The sequence below is a fragment of the Balearica regulorum genome, chromosome 3, assembly GCF_011004875.1.
Source record: "Balearica regulorum gibbericeps isolate bBalReg1 chromosome 3, bBalReg1.pri, whole genome shotgun sequence".
In the NCBI taxonomy this organism is placed as follows: Eukaryota; Metazoa; Chordata; class Aves; order Gruiformes; family Gruidae; genus Balearica; species Balearica regulorum.
In genome coordinates, this window is record NC_046186.1 from 96,150,017 (window position 1) to 96,173,662 (window position 23,646).

The 23,646-nt window shown below is 42.8% G+C and overlaps 1 long non-coding RNA gene across 1 annotated transcript; it reads right to left on the bottom strand.

Moving 5' to 3' along the window:
- Positions 1 to 2,630: 2,630 nt before the first annotated feature.
- Positions 2,631 to 23,246, bottom strand: LOC142601076 (uncharacterized). Its single transcript, XR_012834656.1, has 7 exons — positions 23,227 to 23,246; positions 20,318 to 20,379; positions 13,664 to 13,795; positions 9,518 to 9,620; positions 8,088 to 8,201; positions 6,075 to 6,149; positions 2,631 to 2,718 (listed from the first exon to the last, which is right to left on the bottom strand). It is a non-coding gene; the product is annotated as an uncharacterized LOC142601076 (long non-coding RNA).
- Positions 23,247 to 23,646: the final 400 nt, after the last annotated feature.

Here is a 23,646-nt window from a genome sequence, read left to right on the forward strand (position 1 = left end):
GATCCTGAGAGGTGCTCAGTAAGGGCATAGTTGGCTCTCCTGGAAAGAACAAGATCATCATTTTTAATTTGGAGGCAAAGACAAAAGCACCAGCCATTTGGCCCTAGGAGACTGTGATTTTCAGTAGGAAACAAGTAAAATTTGCCATCAGCTTTGAGATATAAAAGTAACATCTATTTATTCACTAAATAGATTTCATGTTAAGCTAAATGGGAATCACCCGATTCAAGGAGAACAGATTTGCATCAGCTGGGCAGTCAGGAGAGACCCTCCTAAAGGTCTCTTCCTTTTTTGGGTTTGGCTTTTTTTTGCCCCCCCCCCCCCTTTTTTTTTTTTTTGCTTTACCAAGAAGCTTTAGAGAATGTCTCAGTTGTGGCCCAAGCCATTTTGTGATTATTTTCCAATATAAAGAGATATTTCAAGTCCCAAACATGGGGACTGGAAGGGGAAGGACAACTGATTAATTGGAAAACTTTTGGAGAGCACTAGAGCAAAAGAAACGAGAGGGTTGTCACTCTCCAAAGCTTTCAGACAGGTAAACAAGCTTCAAAAGCAGTATAAACTGAGTGTCTATCCCAGCTTCATAAAATACGTCTTGGTTGGGAGCATTAGTTTTATTACCCATCTCTCAGACACGGGTGGCTATTCCAGCAGAGCGCAAAGGCCACCACTTCCATGCCTGATCTCTGTGCGCATCAGGCGCTGAACAACTGCAGAATCGATCGTTTGCCAAATGGCTGAAACAATGAAATTCACTGTCCAGTTGTCATACCTTCACACATCTCATGTTGGTAGTATTTCTGGTCTTTCTCTTTACCAGAGTCTTACACTTTGCTTCTCCTGTGAAGACTGCCTTGTATGTGCTCTTGCCACACATTTATGCAAAACGAAGCAAATGACATTTCCTTGTGGTTTGCATAATCTCATCCATATTTATAGCTATATGAATTTTGATGCAAGTCTTTCCCTATCCCTTTTCTCTTCCCAATTCAAAGATACTGTAAGGAAGAGTCCCAAGGAAAATCTGAAAATTTGGTATAGTGACTCACGTTTATTTTGCCCCATCTAGACTTTTATATAAGGCTGAGTCACTCATTAGCTGAAGCTTTGCAAAGAAAGACGAAAATAAGGGGGTTTTTTTTCAACAAATATTCAGGTCTCTTTTTTCTATTATAGCAACGCAGGTTATGGCTTCACCAGAATTTTCATTTAATTCCCTGTGACTTCCCTATTTTTTCAGTATTTCATTTATCCAGTAGCATCCTTTGGGGCAGCATTTGCCTTTTCACTTTGACTCATTTAAGATAGAAAAAGTTATGTACCCAGAAATTTCTGATCATCATCTTCCATTTCACATGCTCTGGGCATTTCATATTTATTTTCCAAAGCCTCAACAACACATATGTCACCGAGATGCACTTGTCTCCCCGTGTGTATAAGTTCCGTTGTTTGAGAGGTGATTGCTAGTTTAGACCTCTGACTTGCATTGCCTTACGTGAGCCATTACCCCAGTAGCTTCCTAGCCTGCATGATTTGGGGAAACGGAGCAGATGTCTGCATCTGCTAATTTGCTGTGAATCTGAACAAGCCTCCTGAGGGCTGCGATTCCTGGAAAACTCCTCCCCAGATCTTTCCTGCCAGGCTCTGTGAATCCAACATGCTTGAAACAAAATGCTAGGGTGGCTCTGCTTCTGATCAAACCTTATCGTGGTCAATCTCTTTATATGGAATTAGATTAAATTGCCATCTTCACACTACCCTTAATATTTTTATTTCATCTTTTATGTTCAAAGCACGCGTTTTCCCAGGAGAAAAGAAAGTCATGATGCACATCCTAGTTCCCTAAGCTTTACTGGCAAATCTTGTCTACGATGTTGGTGGGTATTGTCTAGATGGCAAAAACTAAAGCAGATTTACCAGATTTCCATAAAAACAGGATTTAGGAGCCCATGTGACTTCATCTACCCATGGAAAGATCATCAGAAGATTAACCTGTTTTGGCCTTTTATAATTATATAGTAAAAATCAATGCAGTGCCTTTGTCCAGTGGGAAAACAAAGCAAGCACTGAAAGATGTGCTGGGTAGGTGACTGGCAATTGAATTATATGTGGTGTGGTGAACTCTAATTTATATCTTGCGAGGATTTGATGCTTGTGTTTGTACATACGCTGCTCAGTAGACAGCAGTATAACTCTGTGCAAGCTTCAGCACGTGGCAGCTGCTAATGCACTTCACATTTATTTGGAGGGGAAGGTCTCTGGATTAAGCAGAGAGTTCGAGCCACACATTTAGTTTGAACCTCACCCTGCAGCTGGCTCCCACACCTCTGAGATTTCCATCTATCATATCATATCCATCTTTCCCCAGATGAGAAGTTGTCCCAAAGTGGCTAATCACTGTCACGTCTGCTCTCAGTCAAGAGCCAGTCAGGGATTACACGCATCTAACTCATTTAGACAATTGTATCAAGTATCTCTGTTGATGGATGGACACCAAATATTTGGCTCCAAACAAGGAGATGCTTCAGGCAGAAACACTCACAGTGAAGCCACGATTTCAGAGAGACTGTTAAGCCAGGATGCACCCGTGGTCCCCTCCCCAGCCCAGTGGCCACCGCTCCTTCCTGCCCCTCACCTGCCCTTTTGCTGGTGTCAACCCAAGTACTCCTGCAGCCTCACAATCCACAGGGTGAAAGAAGTGATCCAGTGAAAGGTAACCTGACAACAACAAAAAATAAAGGTAAGTCTCAGCATAGATGGGTGGTCTAACACCCACCACTGTGCAACCCCACCAGCATGTCCAAGACCACCATGGAGGAGGTGGCAGGGCAGGACTCTGTGGGTAGGGGCAGGAAGGTGGTAGGATTGCTCATTGTGGTGACAGCTAATGCGAGGGAGAATTGTTGGAGAGCTGTGGCCACAGCCGGAGAAGACGGGCAAAGCCCCCGCAAAGGATGAGTCAGGAGATCACCAGCCAGGCAGCACGTCGAGATGAATTCTCAAAGGTCCAAGCACGCGTACGGTTTTTTCCATTTAAGACTCACATGAAAATCTGTGGCCATTTTCCTACTGTGCATGCTGTAAATAAATACTTCTGCTTGTGTTTTACCTTAATCTTACTGAAATAAAAGAGATTTCACCGTAGCTTACAGACATTTCTTTTTCAAAGGGTGTAGTGAAGTATAGCAAATCTGCCAGCTTCAGATCACTTTGAGAAATGCCCAAGCCCTGCAAGGGTGTTTTCCAGAGTATCCAAAGGGTACAGGAATGTGCCCCAAAGAAGTTGCATGAGATGGTTTGAGAGATGGCATTGTGGGTCAGAAGAAGAAATGTGTCTGGTGCCTGGCTGGACCCTGAGAATCCCAGAGAATGACATGTCAGCAATGCCTTACAGAGAGACAAGCTGCAGCAGGAGGGATTTCAGCCTCTTAGCATCAACACGTCAAGTTGAGCCGAAAGCAGAAAGAATACACCAAACGTTTATTTTGAAAATGAAATTTGATCTGCCCACAGACAGTTTTGCACTTGCTTTTCTGTTGACACAAGAGGGTCAATATTTGCTATTCTTTGGCTCCAGTGGGTTTGCCACAAATACATATTTGCAGGAAGCTCAGCACTACAAAGGTTTCTTGACAGTAAGCCAGAAGAGCAAAAATGTACTCAGAGATTTTAAAAATGAGTGACAACCCTCCCCAAACTACTAATTCTCATGGACAATTGTTTTGAGGTACTTGCCTCACTTAAGTACTCTGTAAATACAACTTTTGAGGAAAAGATGCTATATTTTAGCTGTAGATCAGTCTGAGCCACACCGTAGCTTGTGTGTCAAAATGAACTTTTGACAAGATGCCCGTGAATACAATTCTGTGAAGCAGCATTGGTGCTGCAAGCCAGGCTCAGCTGAAGAAAATGCGGATTACATCTGCCTCACTGAGTCCTGTTATTATCATTATTACTTCGCAGCTCATTTTTCCTTCCCAGCACAAGGCTCTCCAAGTGCAGGAATTCGGTAACTGGTAACTTGCCACGCACACTGACAAAGCTGGCATTTATCATGGCTTGTCGGAGCGACGTTGCAGCCGCTGCGCTCGTGGTCCCTGCTCCTGCGTGCAAAGCCCCCGGCCTCACCGGCAGGCACGGCAAAGCCACACACTGAATATTGCCACATGGCTCACGTCCCCCTTTCCCCTATTACCCGTGCCTCGCCTCTTCTCACTTGCCCACCTGCTTTGGTAAGATGTACCTGCATAAGATAACCCTCTCCGCAGCAAAGGAAGGCCGGCAGTCTGCTCTCCCCTCCTGCTGCCCGTTTTCCATGAGCACAGCTCCATTTCCCTGGTTGGGCTTTTCCACCCGTTCCTGCACCCTGAGGTGGCAAACATCGGCACTGCGACTGGACCGGCTGCCGACAGTTAGGGCTGGCACCGAAGGCAACGTGATACTGCAAAAAGCAATTCTGACAAGCACCAGAAAGATCATTTCATCGTGCCCTACAGTGGGCATTCCTCACAGCTACCAGCTTTTCTGCAGGTTTATATAAAAAGGAAAACATGTAGCCCCTGTCAGCGTTGCCTCCTGGCTCGTCTGGCAAACTTCATGCCATGTTAATGTATGATTGAGCAGTTAAGCTTCTTGAAAGCTTCACCAGCAGCCTCTTTAGTTCATTTTTCCATTTATGAAACATATGGGTTTTTAAAGGTCATATTATCATGGGCTGTTGGTGTTTGCAGCACATCTAATTCCAGAGAGGTGGTATTTGGTTTGGCTGTGGCTGCCCATCACAGAGTTTGCTAATTCTTTTATTTTTCTCTTAGTGATATTAATGAGCTGATGGCTCATCTTCATATTTCTGGTGCCTTTGCTTTAGCATTCTTTGGAAGGAACTACATAGCTCCTAAAAAGTGCTAGAGAGACCTAAACTAGTTATGAAAGAGACTACGCACTCAAAATCAAGTTATTCTTTCTTCACCTCTTGAGCTTTGACAACTCCTGAAGACAGGGCAACTCCTCCCACTAACTTGCAACATGTTGAGTTTCTTTTTTAGGCATCCAGAATTGGAGAATGAACACTCAAAACTACTGTCTCCTGTTGCCCAGCTTCTCTGTTCAGCTCTACAGAAGAGTGACATGTGGGAAAAGAAAAGAATTGTCAATATAGGCAATTTTATACAAGGACTAAGATTTAGTAGGACTGAAAATTGCTTTTAGACTTTTAGTCTTCATAGACTGCTGTGGTTTCTCTTTTCATCATGAACTTAACTTTCTTATTAGCCCCTTGTATTTCTGAAGTATCTGTTGGAGAACCCAGATGAAGTAAGGTTGCTGACTACATGTGCCCAGCAATCAATACCTAGCATGCCTGTGATATTTAAAAACCCCACTAATATTAAGAGAGCCGTACGTTCTTGGGGAGTTTGCCCACACTCAGTAAACTTAGACAAGCAACATGGTGGTAGGTTAAAGTTCCTCAGCCTGAAACTGTTTAAGAAAGTCTGCATACATTCTGACATATTTATGAAATGTTTAACTTAGGAGCATACAAATAACTTCAGATATATGTTGTACATCTCAGGAATGACCAGCCGTATCTCACACCCATCCCTGTCTTTGCCCATTTTATAACCTGTGACCAGAAAAGATGAAGTTATACCAAACTTTCTGCTGGAAAGGCAAAAGACTAAATTGGACTTAGGGGGTGGAATTTAACACAATACTCTTTGCTCTGACAGTCCTTTTGTAACACCAAAGCTAGAAAACTGTTCTCAGCTCTCTGATGTTCAGCTTTCTCCCTCTTTAAAAAGGGATTAATAGTACTTATCTATCCCACAGACATGTTGAGACAATTTGTCTACCACATTCTGAAGTCCACATCTGAGAGATGCTTTACAAAAGCAGACTATTATTAAAAGCACAGTCCATTTGGAAAAGCAGTTAGTAAGTTGTATCTTCAAGTGTATTCTGTAGTCTTTTTTTTTTCACTGCTATTCTTCATTGTATATTTCTTGTATATTTTAAGAAACACATGGCTGCAAAACAAATAACATCTGCCTAAGAAATTTTCTTTCAAACATTACCAAAAAATCAGGGAGATGAAACAGAAGGTGGTCTTTGCCATCTCTTGGGTCTTTCCTTTCTCATCAGGTACAAGCCTAGAAAACAGTAAAATGGCGCACCATAAATCACAGGAGTCTGCGTGGCATTGTCTCACTTGATGCTTACTGCAGACAACATGCGTTTTACAGTTTTTAGTCACAATCTTTGCATGAGTAATGATCCTTTTTGTTACTAAGGATCTCTATTGGTGGCAAATTAATGTAAGTGGATTCATTAAGCATGTTTTCTTTTGAATGTGTGATGGTTTCGCTTCCCCCTCCTCAGAATACAAACGCTGCTGTGCATCTCCTCAGTGTGAATCAGTAGGGTTCTTCCAATCTTCCAGGCACAACCAGAAAAGAAAAAATGGCACGGATATTTTTTTTGTTTTAACATAAGTTAAAAATATCTCAAAACAAACAACTTTGTCACACAGGGGTGGATTCTGATCTTAGGAAAAGCATGAAGGACGAGTGGTTCCACAGAACAGCAGGCAATTATTCTGTATGTCCCATAGCAGAAGTGAGGATTTTGGTCCTCTGAAGATTTAAATATGTATGAATCTCCCTCTGCTTCCATCTCTTCCCTGCACTGCCCCACCGCCAGCCCAAACCTCACTGGATCCCACTTGGTGCTTTTCCAAACCAACAGCTGCCTCTCAGTAACCACCTATTCTCTGGCATCTCTTTGCCTCATTTTCCCTGGTCACACACAATTCAGGAGATCTTTACTTGATGTTATTTAACTACAGAACCTCTCTCCTCCAAAGGAAAGCTAGAAAACATAATTGGTATATTTGTCCCAACCCCTGAATTAATATTGAAAACATAGAATCATAGAATCATTTAGGTTGGAAAAGACCTTTAAGATTGTCAAGTCCAACTGTTAACCTAGCACTGCCAAGCCCACCACTAAACCACGTCCCTAAGCATCGCATCTATGTGTCTTTTAAATACTTCCAGGGATGGTGACTCAGCCACTTCCCTGAGCAGCCTGTTCCAGCACTTGACAACCTTTTTGGTGAAGGAATTTTTCCTAATATCCAATCCAAACCTCCCCTGGCACAACTTGAGGCCATTTCCTCTTGTCCTATCACTTGTTACTTGGGAGAAGAGACCAACACCCATCTGGCTACAACCTCCTTCCAGGCAGTTGCAGAGAGCAATAAGGTCTCCCCTTGGCCTCCTTTTCTCCAGGCTAAACAACCCCAGTTCCCTCAGCCGCTCCTCATAAGACTTGTGCTCTAGACCCTTCACCAGCTTCGTTGCCCTTCTCTGGACATGCTCCAGCACCTCGATGTCTGTCTGGTAGTGAGGGGCCCAAAACTGAACACAGTACTCGAGGTGCGGCCTCACCAGTGCCGAGTACAGGGGGACGATCACTTCCCTGGTCCTGCTGGCCATGCTGTTTCTGATACAAGCCAGGATGCTGTTGGCCTTCTTGGCCACCTGGGCACACTGCTGGCTCGTACTCAGCCGGCTGTTGACCAACACGTCCTGGTCCTTTTCTGCCTGGCAGCTTTCCAGCCACCCTTCCCCAAGCCTGTAGCGTTGCATAGGATTGTTGTGACCCAAGTGCAAGACCCAGCACTGAGCCTTGTTGAAACTCACACAGTTGGCCTCGGCCCATTGATCCAGCCTGTCCAGATCCCTCTGTAGAGCCTTCCTACCCTCAAGCAGATCAACACTCCTCCTGCACAAGATCAACACTCCCACCCAAACATCTTTCAGATAACCTCATGGTAAAACCTAAAGAAACCTTCCCAAGCAATTTTCAGTTACTGTATGTCTGACATGGCTTTTACGGTTTTAAGTGGAAAGACAAACCATGACAATGAGCTGATAATGCACAGTCAAGAGTCGCTTTGAATTTCCTGGCTGAACTGTTGCTAGCTTGTGTCAGAAATTCAGTATATTTGTAAACAAAACCCAAAGACCCAAAAAACCCCCAAAATCCCCTTTCATCATATTTCCTACAAATCTTGTAGTAGTTACCCTGAAGATCAGAACAATTCCTTGGGTAAGTTTGTAATTACAAAGTTTTACAAGGTGCATTTCATTTACTTCAGAGAGAAAAGCAACTCCACTGGAGCCCTTCTGGTGTATCAACTGCATAAATAACTGCAATTAGATTTTTTTTCTTTTTACTACACAAGACATGTTATGAATCCAATGGAAAAGAGCAGTCCCAGCTCTAGTCAATATATATATTTGATGCTTATGTAGCATGCCATTAATATTTTGAAATTATTGGATCTCGGATCTTTTTTATGAACAAAAGACAAATGACATTTCCCCATCAGCATCAACATGAGACATCAAGCTTTTTAAATACTGTTATTCCCCCATCCTTTGTTTCTTAGAATATCTTAACAGTGACTGTGCTGATGCCTTTAAAATTACTAGGGAAAAATCTTTTCTTGGCTGACACTTTGCCAAGTTTCACTGTGAAATGTGTTTTTATAACTCCACCGTGAAATTCTGGAAGTAGGGAGCAAAGAGCAAAACCAGCTGCTGTCACAGTCCAGCAAAGCAATTCACTGTGGTTATAGTTCATCTCATCCTGCTCATCTGGGGCCTGTGCAAATGTATCAGTTGAAAGACCAGGCAAGAAACAATACAGAATCTTTCCTGGGAGACCAGAGCATCCATCACAGCTGCCTGCAAGCTGAGGTGAGGATTTTGAAGAGCAGCAACTGCAATTTTGTGATAGCTCTCTATGGCACAGCCATTTTCTTTCGCATTAAATTCATTCTGAGGTAAGACGCTGAAAAGTCAGCAACTATGATACCGAGTGTTAAATCCTACATGTGGTTTTAAGAATGTCAGTGTCACTTGCTTTTTCAGGAAGGCTTACACACATTAGCAAAAAGAAAACTATTTTACTATGAAAAACATCTAAGCCTCTGTTTGTCTAAACCCTATTATTTTTAACTTTACACTCCCAAAACAGGTTGCTGTCTTAGAATGCGATTGACATGTTACAATGAGATGCACAAGCAATTATGAAAAATTTACTGCTTCTTGTTATATACCATTGCTTCATTATTTCTAGCTGTTGAACTTGGACCAACTTGGTGGAGTGAACAGATTTTCCAACAGGTAATTGACTTCAAGAGGAGGCCTGGAATAATTCTAGCCGGCTGTTACACTGGGAATGAGTCTCCTTCCATTAATTAATCACTTTGCGGATAATTTTTCTTTCTGAATAAACGCATTATTTTTAAACACATGACATTTAGCTGTATAAATAAGCTCTAGAACTGTGATTTAAAATGTGTGCTAACTGCAGGCACGGCATGCCACAGATAGCAGAGCCTCCTCTGCATTTTCTGGAGTGACTTCATCTTCTGATTACAAAGAAATGGGGGCAGGGAAATGAACTGACTTGTGATTTCACCCACTTATTACCAGGATTTATTTACTTGCATGACTGTTGCACTTAAAGACACACGCAAGGAGACATCAGCTGTGTACCCAGAGAGGACCAAAGTGTACCCACAGAAGCATACTCAAAGAGGACAAAACCTAACGAAATAATAATAATAAAAAAAAAGCAACAAATTAGTCTTGCTTACACAGAGATGCTCCCTCTAGTTCAACTGCACCAGTTCAGCAAAAGTCATTGAAAGCTTTTTTCACTTTAAGATCTGGTTTTCACAGTATGAGGCTTGGGCAGATGTTCTCTTCCAAATCTGGTTTTAACTTCTGAGGATATCTACCCACGTTGCTAACGAGAGGTTACAATCTCCCAGCTAATTTTATCTCAAGTGGATTGAGATTTCTCATCAGCAGAGCTGGGTGGAAGTCTGCCTCTGATGGAGAAGCTGATTTTTCAAAAAATTATCCCCCTAGTAAAACAAACACTGAGTGTCTGGTTACACTTTCTGGCTGCAAGTCTAAAAAAAGCCAAAGAAAATAATTTTTCATACAATGAACTATTAAATGTGCAACTCATTCCTGTATCCAAGGGAATGGGATTAGTCCTAGTGTTCATTGCCACAAAATGTCATGGTGGTGAGAAGGTTACGTTGAATTCCAGAGATGAAATACAGTGATGGCGGGTAGGTCCATTGATTGCTGGGCCATGATGGTCCAGATGCTGAGGTTAGAGCCTCTGACTGCTGAAAGGATGTACATTGATGTGCCTTCTTTAAGCATTTGCTACTAGTCACAGTCACCTACAGGGCATTATCCTGACCCAGAAGGAACATTTTTGTACTGCCAGAGTTGCTCTCCATTAATTATTCAGAAGCACCGGTAAGTGAACACTGGTTTCAAGCTCAGTCTGGACCACTTGGCTTTTGCCTTTTCTCTCTCTGCCTTTTTCTGGTCGTCTTATAAAGGAAGAATTCATACCTAAACAGTCCACCACACCTATCCAGGCTGAATTCAACACAAGGCAACTCTGCTCCAAAAAACAGTCCCCGCCACTTCTACCAAAGAAGAAATGCCATCAGTCACAGCAGTATTAGTACTTCATTAGAAGTCACACAAGTACTTTCTATGCCCACAACAGGCAATAGTGCACGTGGTTGGCAAAGCGTCCAGACCCTTTATGGACTAGAAGGCAGGCAAAGCACTGGACCCACTGGCTTCAAGTAGGCATGAAGCCATTAAAAATAAAAAGTCTCTGCTTCCTCAGTATTAACATGATGCTCCAGAGTGTGCAATTAGAACAAACAACATAATTATGGGGGTTTAGGGGTCCCATCTCAAAGCAGCATTTTTTCTAGTTACACCACTTTGACATCTCTGCTACACTGAGCTACACACAAGGTATTAAACTGGGCCCAAGCCAGTAACAACAGGGGAGCCATCCCGCCTGGCAGCCCCAGCAGTCTGCTCCATCAGTTCCCACAAGCCTATTGAGCAACACATATAGGAAGGGAGCTGCAGCTGGAGCTCTGGCTGCACTTCACTCAGAAGGTATGCATTCACCATTCCAAAACATCCAGTGCTTTATTAAAGCATGAACTTTACAAAAAGGGAAATAAAAGAGAAAGAACCCCAAATTCATTAAATTATTTTAAACTTTTTTCAGTCACTGGGGAAGCTCTAGTCTGCATGATGACTACAAAGGCAATGCATCTAACAGCCTTGCCAAGCAATTTGAATGTGCCTGTACAAGACGAAAATTCAAACCTTTCCTACTTGATCTATCAATCAAAGTGAAGCTAAAATTACAGCTTAACAAGCAGGTATACATGTTTTAGTTAGCAAATGAGGCAAGCAGGGCACATTATTTTTAGTTGCAGTGATGAGGAAAGGAGTGAAAAATAGAAGGAGGAAGGAAGGAAAAATTGTGTCTTGGTTTGGCTCAGGCTTCTAAATTTTTAGCTAACATTGGCAGCATTTGGATACAACACGTCTCCTAATGGCATTTAAGGAGTCTCTTGGACTGAACTGTTGCTGTGCATGTAATTATATCGTAATTTATAATTTTTTTTAATTAGCTAGAAAAGAGTGATTGAACTCCCCCCAAACTTGCAAATTATTTGTGAACTGCTTTATTAGGTGAGCCCACGGGACCAGGATGATCGTAAAACACCGCTTTCTCACTAAAATCCAATGTACATCCACCTGCATTTTCTCGTTGACTCCAAATGAACCCACAGAGAACTTTCAAATTACTTATGACAAAATCTGGATCAACAATGAGCTGATTTTCTCTCTCTTAAGTTATGGAAAAAAATCTGCCCAAACACAGCCATCATTCATCTTCCCTAATACCATACAACAACATGCCAACTGCAGGGCTGCTAATCGGCCTCTTTAGTCTGGGACCTCAGACCCAAAGTTAGCCAAGTTTCCATTCTCTGCATTGTATCAGCAAAATAGCTTCCCAAAACATTGGATGATGGAGGAAGACATCTAATTTATCTTGCAGGTACACTGAATTCATTGCTGAACGTATTAATGAAAGTCACAAACACATTCCTGCCTACCAAGAAACCTTAACTTCAGCAGAGTTATGGTTGCTGTTGTGTGTTTTTTCCTAATGACTGCTTGGCAAAAATACTCCCCCATACAGCTTTAACTCTGCCCTCGACATACACACAACAGCACAAACACAGTCACGACAGCGTTAGGAATCAACAAGTTTGTCGCACCATTTCTTGCAACAGAGACAACTGTGACTGTGGATACCAGAACTCTGTCCTCACCTCATCTTTGGGTACATTTTGCTCCAAAATCTCAATCCTTTGACTTGGCTAAGGTATATCGAATCATGAGAGCACTGAATTCAGGCCACAGAAGCTGGACTTTTTTTGCTAGAATTTGATTTAAACTAAATTTGTCCTGGTAAACTGCTTATCATAAATAATGCAAGGCTGCCTTCTCAAAAAGATGTGGCAAAAATCTTTTTGCCAAAAAGAAAAGGTCACCTGTGAAATGTAAGCTGTTTTTCATAGTAAAACAATTTCTTTTTTGCTAATGTTCATTGGGAAAGAAAGAAAAAGACTTGAGAGCACTGCTCAATCCATTTCCAGGATAATCAGCCAAACAAAATTTGAAGCAAAGGCTAGTCTGTCTCATGATATCAGAATTTTCTGAATGCTATTCTCATTGGTTTGATGAATGGGGAGGGAGGAGGATCTCTTTTCCTTTTCATCATTCTTTCCCCAAAAGGAATAATTTCCCAAAGGAATTATTTCATCATAAATTACAGCTAGTAACTCACTGAAGAGGGAAAAGAAACCAGTTGGTAGTGAAGAATCAGCTTTCTGGCCCCAGCAGGGAACTGAAACAAACTTTTTTCTATCACTATTTAGCCCATCTTTGGGTGTGACTCATTAGTGCCTTCATGCCTCATTAGGATGTTTTGGTCAGTCTTTTCAATTTAAGAACAGTCTGAGCCATTTTTCTGTTGCTTTCAGGGCACACACTGCACTCTCTTGCTGCTTCTAGCGCTCTCCTAAATACTGGAGGTGTTTCAGGTTCAAGACTGTGCTTAGCGGAGAAAAAGATGACCGAGTCAAAATGAAAAGCTTTGGTAATTTTTTGTTCTCCACCAGGAATCAACTCAATTTTTTTGTTAAAGCAGAAGTTTGAATTTCTGAGCAACTATGATCGCATGAGTGCAAGTGGATTCAGCAGGGCAGGAGGGTCCTGTGGAGAGGGTCTGGAGGACGTGTCAGCTGTGACCCTGAGCACGGAGAAAGGCCCCAGGTTGTGTTTGCAGAACAGAAACACGGGCAGGCTGGATTGCTGGTCTGACAAGAGATGGTTTCACTGAAGTGCAATGCGTGCAGAAGAGTCTGGGAGTGGGATAAGACCATTGTGTTTACCAACTTCAAAGGGCTTTTGATGGGTTTTCAACTCAGGGTTGAGAGATTTCAGCCACAACTGGCAAATCTCCTGGAAAAACCAAACTTGTCCAATGGGCGTGAGTGTAAACAGGTCCTCTCCCAGCTGAAGCAACCCAGCAAGCAAACAGCATGGGCAAAATAGGAAAGTTTGAGAATGAAGTCAGAGGTAGGTGTTACTGGGGATTGGAAAAGCGATAGCTGAGAGCCAAGTAAACTACCTGAAATAAAGTCAAAAACCTCCATTATGTGACTACTCACCTCCGATCTATCCAAGCATCGTATTTAAAATGTTTCGTTATCTTCTGAAACCTGGTGAGTTCATAGCCTGGATAACAACTTTGATAGTGATTTTCACAGCTCCATGGGCCTCCTGTCCTGTGTTGCCTTTCTCTGTGTGGGAACAAAGTGAGTGTAAGCAGGATCTGGGTACGGAGAAGGTCAAAGAGGGGAAAGTGAGATGCAGAGGTTTGATAGCTTGGAGAGAAGCAAGAAATGTGATGGTCAGAGAAAACAAAAGTGCGACGTGGAAGAAAAAAGAAGGCAGAAGAAGGTCAGGCTGTTGGACACGACAAGAGTACCCCGAGACATGCCCACGCAAGATTCACAGGTGCTGGCTGGTGGCCTGAGAACCTCGCTGGTGAACATGAGTTTGGAGGTGAATCAACCCAGGACACACCAGTGCCAGACAGGAGAATTCCCCAGAGCGGGCCTGTGCTGATTCAAAGACCGATGCAGAGGCTGCCTTGGGATTTTCTGGCTGAATTGAGTCCTCGTGGTTGCAGGGAAATTATGTAGCTGAGCTTCTCCAGCGACAAACCTTAGTGTTAATTGTTGCGTGCATCTCCTCCACCACATTTATCAGCCTGGAAAATTAAGAGATGAGGAAAACAAGCAATGCCATGCTACGCTCCACTGGGTTTTCCCCCTTAACATGGAATGTCACCAATACCAGCTGCAATGAACACAGGAAAGAAAATTTGGGCAGCTGCTATTTTGACTGCAGCCAGGCTAGTTTGTGCCCACTAAAAATATCACCTGTATTACCACAAGAGCAGTTTATTTGAACTCATCACAGTTGGCAATAGATTCATCCCTCAGGAAACAAAACTACCAGAAAAGAGTGGGGGATTTTTGCCTCTCTGCCCAGCTGGATTCTTACTGCTGGATGTTTTCATGCACTCCAGAATAAGCATCGTTGCAACCAATTTCTTTAATATCATGGAGCTTGATACTCATCGCTTTCTGCTCTCAGCCCCTGCTTTCATTTTATCCCTTTTGCCAGGCTGTAACCACTTGGTTTGAATCAACCACAATGGCTCTGTCCAGCTTGAAATTTTTTTTTAATATTTTCAGCAAAATAGTTGGTCTGTTTCCAAAAAAGAAGCTCTTGTTTGCGATTTTATCCTTATAAGATCCCTGAACCACATGCTCTGGAGGAAGGACCTGATATTTGTCACTGACACAGCCTTTGCATCTAAAGAGTAAAAACTATTGTAAAAAACTATACAATAGTTTTTTAGGGGGGGAGCAACTGCAAAACCAAATCCCTCCTTTAATAGTTCATACACGATCTATAGAAGCTTCACATCCCAAAATTTTATCCACGTTTGGCATGTTCCTGCTTTTTCTGGTGGAAAAACACAGAGGACCCTGGGGAGGGGGTCTGTGGCCAACAGCTAGGTGGAAAAGAAGGTAAGAGAGAGCGAGAGATTTTGCTTATCAGAAGATAAGACTGCTATACACACACACTGCAGAAATGCACTAGATGTGTATTCACCAGCTTTTACAAGCACACGTAAAGCTAATGATTACGATATGAAGCAATTAGCAGTGTTTAGCTCTCCCCAGTTCCACAACCTATTTCCAGCAACACAGGAGTTAAACAGGCAGCGACTGAGCCGAAAACAGGGATGAGTTGTTCAGTAAGACAATAGGGTACAGAGACGTGTGTGCCCTGTGATTTGGACTTGGAGAGAATATGAGGAAGAAAACAAAAGAAGTAATAAAAAATTGTACTACTTCAGGCTTTTCAAACATGGTACAAACATTAACTGATGTGATTAACTTGAAGGCAAATTCCAGACGATGACAGCGTAGGTAAAGAAATGAGTACAGAGAAACATTTAGCCAGCAAGAGGAGAAGGGAACTTGTTCTGGAGAAGAAGTCTGTTGGCCACGAAGGGTCAACCCGCTCTGGTGCACGCCTTCAGACAGATACCCCAGGGACTCTGCTGAGAAGCTGAGCACAGACATGGGAGGTTACAGGGGCCGCCGGTCAGGCTCTTTTGCCAGCCACTGGAACAAGCAGGTTTCACGTTTTGCTTTTAGAGTAAGCAAAAGGTCCTGGACAAAGAGGTTGAAGAAACTTTGAACTGCCATACTGGTACAGATAAATGACCCATTTGGTCTGCTATCCTGAGAACATCTATCCTGAACTCGTAAATCTGTGTGTTAAGGGAATCTGACATCATTAATCCTGGATCAACTTTTTTTTTTCCCCTCACAGCTGCAGAAGGAAAATTCTGACCTTGGTGTGCTGATGGAATGGAAAGCATCACACTCTCCACTCCCCATCACCCCCCATCCTCTGCTTTCCCTGACCTAACAGTGATCTATCTATTAGATTAACAGTACTTCAGTGGAGTGTGACTAATTGGTTTGCACACTACATTGTTGAGAGAGGCATGTGCAAGTCAGAAGAAGTGAAGAACAGTATCGATGGTCTGGTAATCTCAACACAAACAGGAAAGAAGGATAGATTTGTCTGTAAAAATACATTTGGAGCTGAACTCAGTAAAAATTTCTGCTTTGGTTTACCTTCGCTTCTTCTATGGCTTCACAGGTAAAAGTCCACTTTTTTTTGCAGGGACATCTGCAAAAACTACTTTGACTCCATGCCCATTTTATGGTGGCTATGAAAGAAGGTGGAGTGATGGAGACCAGTTTGGTAGGAACTACAGATTTATACAGAGCATAATAGAGCTGCATAATAACTGATCTGTCAGCTTGATAACTGTCCTGGAAAAATAGAACAGGGGAAAGACTTATTTCAGGTTGGCCTAAACTTATTTTCGGTCTTTCCTGCCAAATGAAAAGAAAAAAAAAAAAAAAAAAAAAAGAAAAACATGAGAATTTCAGTCCAGAATACCAGAATAGAAGCCTGGACCTGACTTCCAAACTGCAGTTGCTGAGCAGAGCTGCCACGCTGCCAGTTTTTGGCTTCTCGCCTAAAGGACACAAGAAAGAATTTATATGGGAATCTGTCATTAATACAAGTCATATTTTAAACATTTGATCAGCAATTAAATTTTTATTTCTCAAGAACTGACAACTAATTCACGCTATGTCCCAACAAACTTGGTGTTATTGAAAACATTCTAGGCCAACAATACCAATAATGTCACCAGCATGGTTTCTGTCATGCCAAGAGTTATATTAAAAAGAAAGCCATGTATAACTGGGAACAGGAAACATATGTAGGCAATTTAGACACACACAATTGTTTGGGGGAGATTTGTTTTGTTTTGTGATGTCTTCAATTATGAATCCACGGGAGATGAGTGCAAGTATCAAAATCATCACAATGAAATATTTAATTTCCTAGCTGGTTCAGGCAACAATCGTGACAACAAGATGCTGCCACATCCAATCTCTGTGATGAAACCAAATGGTAAACAGTCATTGCTTTGCTCGTCAGGCTGCAACCTTCTCCTCTGAAACCAAATATCAGGAGAGACAAGTGAGAACAACTTTGCTGTTATGAACATGTATATAAAAGAACTGAACATTAAAATGAGAGATGATTTTCCTTTACTAATTGCAGTCACTTGTCCTTCCACTGGACTTTTCACTTGAAGATCAAAACTGTACTAAAACCATCAGTAAATGAATTCCCAGAGCACTTCCATGTGAAAGACATCTTGAAATCCATTCCTCACTTCTGAAGTCAGGAAACTCAAAGACAGACAAGCTCTAAAATTAATTTGTTTCAACTTCTGTGGCCCACGGGCCACTTCCAAGGGCTCCAACAAAAGATAAGCACGTTGTGTGATTTTGGATTATTTTGGCTTGATCCGTTTCTAAGACATGGAAGAGAGGACAACACAGCACGCAGTTTAGAGCTGGAAAATGAAAGCACCTACCATTACATTGTATGACCCGCTCTTACTGGAGTTTTGCTTGCCTCTCCCAGGTCCTGTCAAGGGATTGCTCATATCCTGCATGTTCCCTCCCATCCCTATTTCTTCATCCACTCGTGTCCACCTGCCTTGTACTGCAAACAGTGGTCCAGTCTAGTCTAGGAAAATTAGACTGTAGGACTGCAACTGCCACGCAACAAAAGTTTGCATTTGCATTTGGTACTATAAAATCCAAAATGGAGCAAGGGGAATCCTAGAGAGTTAAGCACTTCTAGGAATGTGAATCACTGAATAAAGCTGCATTTATACCAAACAATGTTTCTAATCACTTCCTATTAATAAAGACTTTCAATATTAATTCTGAAGTGTGACTGGCCTTTTAAAGGATGCTCTGCACCACGTGAGCAGTGGATGGCATGCATGCACGCACATACACCCGTTTGTACCTATGTATGTCTTTTAGCACACACATGCTTTCATGGAAATGAATGATGGCGAGACAGGAGCAACCTGCTGACAGCGTGCAAACCAGTGTCACACCAACAGGGTGACAGCTTTGCACCTGCACACGGACAGCGGTCCAGGGATACTACCCTGCCTGACAATCTGCAAAGTGACAGCTTCGATCTAACAAGGGAGTACGTATGAATAGCCATGGTTGTATATGTGCACCAAGAGGCATTTTTGCTTTGGTAACAAAACCTGGTTTTGGGGCTCCTCATTCTGTCAAGCCTGTGAGGCAAGACTGCAGATGTGCCCCAAGTCCAGACGCAGTTCTCAGAGCTCAAGCCTAACTCCCAAAGCCCAGACCAAATTACAGTCAGCAATTAAAACTGCAACAGCTTTTCTGCTCACACACAGGACATAAAATACTTCAAGAAACAAATCAGGTAGGGTCCAGGATGCTCTGCTTGAAAGTCTCTCCAAGATCACTGACAAATGTCTGCCCTCGCTCCCTCCTCTAAGCAGAGAGCGTGCTCCTGAAAGTTTTGGCTAATACAGCACCCCTGGTCAGACACCGGTACCATCAGTGTTCTTTGCGACAGACACAGACCCCCAGGCCAGATAACCCCCTGCCCAGCACCAAGGAGAGGAAGATCGCATCCCTCGCCCAGTCTGCATGTGGCACTGGCTCAGTCCTGCCTCACATAGCGTGTCTGTGGCTGTCGTTAACTTCAGAGAGGACGGGAGGAATGCTGTCAGGCCTTTTTAGTCTGAATATGTGGGGTTTTTTAAAAAAAAAAAAAATCTTTGGCCTTCTTCTGCTACCACTGAACATTTTCTCAGTATAGGACTGGCAGCTTTAGCAGTCTCCTGTTCTGTGGGGCAGGACCTGGAGATCCTCTACCGCCTTTACCTCCTCCTCCTCCTCCGTACCCCAGGCTTTCCCAATCTTCCCAGTAAAGTCCAGTGCCACCCTTCTTTATTCCAGTGCAATCAGTGGTTTCTTCATCTCCTCCTACTTGGGTCTTTATGTAACAGATTCCTCATAAGGAAAAGCAGAGGAGAGCGTGGAGCAGTGCAGGCGAGTGCAATAAGGGCACCAAGTACCCCATGACCTCACGCTCGATGCAATTTCGTCCTCTGTGTGTCATTATCCTGCTTTCATCCCCGATGGATGCTTCCCCCAGCCCCTCTCTCCCCTGCCACAGCCAGGGTAGAAGCCTCCTTTAGGGCAGGAGGGCTCTGCCCTGAGGCCCTGGGGATGCAAGAGGAAACAAGACAGAAAATAGCAAAAGGTATCAAGGAATCTGCTCAATGCCACAGGAAACAAATGGCAAGGGCTTTATAAAGAGCAATGTAACTGGACAGACTTGCCTGCTTTGTTAACATCAGTGGTCGATAAACCCTGGAAAAGATAATTGTAGGTTTGAAGACTAGTTGCAGGCTGAATTCAGAAAGGTGTTAGAGAATATTTGGTAACCAATCCCTCTTCCCTTTCTCTAAGCATAACCTAAAGCCCAAGATTTAAGGACTTGCTTAAAATTAAGATTAAAAATTGATTATCTTTGCAGAAATGCAAAAGAAGCACACAGTAAACCAGAGAAAAACTACATATTGTGCACAGGTGACAGTGGGTAAGACTGAAAGGTAAAAAGCCCCCAACTGTTGACCAGAGGGAAGCAAAGCCCCAGGTGCTGCCAGGGAGATAACAGGCTAGGGGCACAGAAAACTGATCATAGTGCTGCAGTCCAGCACAGGGGGAAATTGTTGAAAGGGCTGGAAAAATAACAGCACAGAAAACTTGTCCCAGTACCCTCCTCCCGTGCTTCCCACCCCCACTGGTGATGGCCAGATTTATGCTTCTGCTGAGTTGAAGGGCCCGAGCTGACCAGTTTCCAGCAGAATGTCCAGATGCTGGAGGACATGTCTTAATAATTAAATAATTCATTAACTTTGACTAATGCAACCAGATAGGTGGTGCAGCAAGCCTTTTGTTTGCAATTAATATGACTTGGCACCTGTTTAAATGACTTACATCAGGATTCAAATCCCCATGTATTGCTAAACCAATTGCACTCTAAATGTAATGCTTAGGGCCAAATTTTCCACACTAGATAAAGTGAAGAGTGGGAAAAAACTTCTGCGTTGTTCCCATGAGTAACTGTATGTTTACGTCCTCTCCAAAGGAGATACCTGTCTGTGGGTGGAGGGGCACAGCCTGAAGCTCACTCCAGCCAGATTACAAAATGGGGCTTTCAGTAACCAGGAACACTGGGAACATTTATGGGCTGCTTTTTACAAAAAAACTTCAGTGAACACTGACACTTACCTTTATTTTGATCTCTTTAGGTCCTTCTTATTCCTGAGCTGATCTGTTGACTCTGAATTCACCTGTGGGCCAGGCAAGAAAAAGCAGGAGAGTAAACCATGCTCCTTCTCTGCAGGAAGTACACTCCCAGTTTGTCCAATGCAACAGAGTCAGTGGGATCCAGTGCAGAAGTATGCTGCTAGTACCCAGTACCCAATCAGTGCTAAAATTTTTGCAGCTGAGCTATGTTATCCTCATTTTTAAAAAGGGTGGGAGAGCATGATTTTATCATCTCCAGCATCCACTTAAACACACAGCACACAAGCTTCTCAATACATAATAATTTTAAAGTTCTTTCCTGTCTAACACTTGCTCATCTAGAGTGAAAAATATCTTTCTCATGCACATCTCTATGTCTGTTTTCCTTTTGCATTTCATAAGATTAAAAAAAGCTCTGTACAGTTCCTTGTGCATGTTGTATGACAGGTGTTTGCAGGGAAAGCCAAAATGACCTCAGATGTGCCAATCCTTCCAATGAGCACTTACCCTTTGTCAGCTTCGGGTGGTGTTGAGTTATTTATTCTGCCAAGCCACAGACGGACAGAGCACACCTGAAGTCTTTAATGGGTTTGCTTCTTGAATAGCTTAGGACAGCTTTGGTTCACCCAGTGCTTATGTCTAGGTTAACCTCAGGTTCTTAAGCAAATGCCTATCAAACCATCTCTTCAGGTAGCAGCCGAGGAGTGCCAGTGTACAGCAGCTCATGAGATACATCAAAAATTTACAAATCCACTCTGGACTTGTGTTTTACTGCAGTAGCCGTTAGAGTCATGTACAATTTTCCTGCATGACCTACCTGAAAGGCCAAGGTAAAATTTGATATTCAGACTCCTAATGAGGTAACTTTCTACTTTTTTACATCAATGGCAAGTTTGAAAAGGTCAAGACAAGGTAGGATTTTAGGAAGTAATTGTTTAAAATAGTCTCTGGGTTATCGTGTTTCATTTGTGTAAGATGACTAGGCAGGAAGCTAGATTTTTACCTGACCTTCACATCAATGTTTTAATCTGATTATCTTCCAATCAGTTACTATATGTGTTATGTATACACTTAGACATACATTTTGTTTCAGCAAAAAATATTGCATCACTGCGAGGCCATTTTTAAGTCACTTTTATTGGTGTTCTAGTCTGAAGCCCATAAATCAATGTCCCAGGAAAAGATCCAATTCACATTCTCTGTGTTGATGCTGTCCTCATTTCTGCTCCTGACAGGATGTCAATTACTTTAAGTCTTCAAATACTCAGTATTTGCACTAGGATTTTGAATGGATACTGTAATGTACAGTTCACTGCACGTTACATCGCATTGACTTTGTCAGAGTTACTTCTAAAGCCAGGCGAAAAGCTGACTGCAGTATCTAAGCTCTGTTTCATAGAAACTTGAAGCCCCTTTTTACTCTTGGGTTTGAATGGATGAATTCTACCTCTGGCACAGCCTGACATGTCTTTGTGCATCCCCAGACTAAGTCTTTCAGCTCTGTACTAAAAATGATGCAGCCTGTTTTTCTCCCAGGACTCATCACCACAGCGTTGGACAGATTTACTTTGATGATTTTCTTTTAGGAAGTTTCCAGCCAGTGGAAAGTAAAACAGAAGCAGGCCAATGAAAGTATAACTACATTCATCTCTAGCCAAGTAACCTCTAGACCAAAATATTAAGGAATGCCCACTTAATGATCCCCTGGTACTGCAAAAAGGAAGTCAATGAATGAGGGCCATTAATGTGATCAATAACAATGTATAAGGAAAAGTGGTGTTAGACATCACTTCGTTGAAAAGTTGTTATGCTTCTAAGGTTTCATAGACACCTGTCCTGGTTCTGGCCTTTTTTGCTGGTACTGAAGACCATGTAGAAGACGTCTGCGTTATGAAAGATTTTACAGTAAGAAACCTGAAAAATCTCTTCTCATCACTTGTCACAGGCAGGAAACACCTTAACTCCAGTAAAAACCATAATTCAGAAGCATTTGTGTATTTGATCACATCCATCATCTGTATATCACTCTAGTCAGGGGAGCCTGCCCTTGCCTCTAGCCTGTCACTATGTTCAATTTATCCAGCATGGGCTCACTTGAGCTCATTTCCTTGGTTTTCATCACTTTTCATTACTTGATGAAACTAAAGCAAAGTGACAGCTACATAGATACTCAGCATGACTGAGCTGGACCTCCAGAGGACTCAGACCTTCTGATAATGCTCTTTTCATTTAGTTGGCTTGTTTGAAGATGCAGCCACCTGAGAAGAAGCCTCTGAGTTTCACCATGCGTGTCCTTGGAGATGGCACATCCTTTGCGTTTGTACATCCAAAGTGGGAATCTGTACAAAGTGTAGCTACAGGAAACGATGTTCACAGTTTTCCCACAGTATCCACAAGACCTCACCCCATTTGGTGACCCCAGCTGGCTGTGGCATGTGGCTCGGAAGGGGGAGCTGCTTCTTGGACCCGGGACAACGCTGCCTGGGAAGGACCTGTCCTGACCCAGAGGCCAGGCACAACACCGGGTGGCTAATGGGGAGCCCGTGTCTCACTCTGAATTATGGGGTCCTCCCACTGCAGTACCTGTAAGGTTCAGTGGTTAGCATTAAAAGCTCTTTGTCCTCGCCATAGGGAAAGTTTTTAGAACAGTTTTTGGCCAAATTACAGAAAATGAATCCTACAATGGCCCCAGCTACTTGAGGTAGAAAAGAAACATCCCTGTGGTTACACACAGCTTCCTAAATTTCCCCAGACTGTGGCTGGGAGGAACTGCACAGGCATCCATTTGTCCCTAACACAGTTATCTCCTCACTGGTAATTATTCACCACTTTTAGAAGTTTTCTACACAAAGGCAAATGAAGAACTCAGAAAATAAAATCTCCTCACTTACCTGTGCTATTTAGAGCTTCCCTAAATCTGTTCACCCCTGGTGGGGAAGAGGTAAGCCATGAGTGAGTTTGGCACACCCTTGGAGATTTCATAAGGTAAAAACACGGAGAAGAAGAGTAAGTGCCATTTCTCAAGTAGATCCAAGCAAGACCAGACACTTGAGGTAGAGCCATTGATTTCAGTCAGTAGCACTCGGCCAACACACACAGAGTAAATGTGTTGCCACTGGTGTCCGGTCCATGAGTCATCTGCCACAATCCCTCAGGCCTGCACTGAGCTGAAAACAGATATAACAATATGGAGAAAGCAATATGGGAAAAGAGGCAGAAAAATACAACATACGATGCTTTGCGTTATATTACACGTGCTCATGATGACTTTAGGGTCCCTTAGCAAAACTTTGGCTGGGTAGGTCTCTGAC